Source organism: Equus asinus, chromosome 17 (assembly GCF_041296235.1).
Source record: "Equus asinus isolate D_3611 breed Donkey chromosome 17, EquAss-T2T_v2, whole genome shotgun sequence".
NCBI classification, from domain to species: domain Eukaryota; kingdom Metazoa; phylum Chordata; class Mammalia; order Perissodactyla; family Equidae; genus Equus; species Equus asinus.
In genome coordinates this window covers 32561825-32563383 of record NC_091806.1, presented here as the reverse complement: position 1 = coordinate 32563383, position 1559 = coordinate 32561825, and the positions used below count along the sequence as shown (strand labels likewise).

The 1559-nt window shown below is 44.7% G+C and overlaps 1 pseudogene; it reads left to right on the top strand.

Moving 5' to 3' along the window:
- Positions 1-209: 209 nt before the first annotated feature.
- LOC106822159 (olfactory receptor 6Q1-like) lies at positions 210-1161 on the top strand (annotated as a pseudogene).
- The last annotated feature ends 398 nt before the right edge of the window (positions 1162-1559 follow it).

Genomic DNA, 1559 nt, shown 5'->3' with positions numbered 1-1559 from the left:
TTTCTATCTAGAACTTTTTATTTTGTACTTAAATTTTATGTTTTCTTGTGCCACTCACAGACTATAAATTCTTTGAGGGTAGGGATATTGTCTTGACTTCACTTTCCTCTTCTGAGGTGAAAGATGTTTCAGTCCAACATCCTTATCTGTTTGCTCTGAGCTGTCATTATCTATGAGGCTATGAGTGTACTGAGCTCTCACTCCCACATATGCAGACACATACCCCAAACTGGACCCAGGTAACAGAGTTTGTCATGATGGGCTTTGCTGGGGTGCATGAAACACACATCCTCTTCTTTTCACTTTTCCCCACCATGTACCTGTTCATCTTGGTGGAGAACTTGGTCATCATCTTAGTGGTGGGTTTGGACCACCAGCTATATAGATCCATGTATTTCTTCCTGATGCACTTGTCTTGCCTTGAAATCTGGTACATTTCAGTCACAGTGCCTAAGATTCTGGCTGGTGTAGTTGGGATGCATGGGGAAAAGAATATCTTGTTTGCTGGCTGCCTGTTTCAGCTCTTCATCTTCACCTTCCTTGGGGTACCTGAGTGTTTCCTACTGTCTGCCATGGCCTATGACCACTATGTGGCCATTTATATGCCTCCCCAATATGGGGCCTTGGTGTCTTGGGGCACCTGCATCCATCTGGAAGCTGCTTGTTGGCTGGTGGGCTTCCTCATACCTACTTGGCCCATCTACCTCATGTCCCAGCTGACATTTTGTTGCCCCAATGTCGTTGACCACTTCTTCTGTGATGCGTCACCCCTGCTTGCCTTGTCCTGTTCAGATGTCATCCTAAAGGAGACCATAGACTTCCTGGTCTCTCTGGCTGTGCTCCTGGCCTCCTCTGCAGTCATTGCTGTGTCCTATGGCAACATTGTCTGGACACTGCTGCACATATGCTCAGCTGCAGACAGCTGAAAGGCCTTCTCCACTTGTGCAGCTCACCTGAGTGTAGCAAGCCTCTTCTATGGCACGCTTCTCTGTATGTACATCCAGACCAAAGTGGCCTCTTTCATCAACTTCAGCAAGGTGGTGATTCTTCTACTCCATTGTCATGCCAATGCTCAACTCTCTCATCTATAGTCTTTGGAACAAGGAGGTGAAGGGAGCTCTTGGCAGAGCCTTTTCTCTCAAGTCTATGACAGGTCAGTGAGGAGACAGGTGGAGACTCAGTTTCCTTGCGTTGGCTCTTTAGAAGGAGAATAGTGAGGACTATGGAATGGAGCTATACCTGGGTAGTCAGGAGTCATGGAATATGTATTAGTTAAAGCAAAATACTAATCTGTTATAACAAGAGAGACCTAACTATAATGTAGCCAGAGAATGAAGGATATTTTCTCTTTCCTACAAGAGTACAAAGTGAATGCTCCAGGTTTGTGGGTGACTTTGCTCAATAGGTATTCAAGAATACAAGTTCCTTCCATCTTTTAGAGTCAGCATCCCCTGGGATTTTGGCAAATTAAAGCCTATGGGCCAAATCCAGCTCAGGCTTTGTTTTTAATGAGCTCTGAGCTAAGAATTTTTTTATATACAAATCAAAAGTAGATTAAT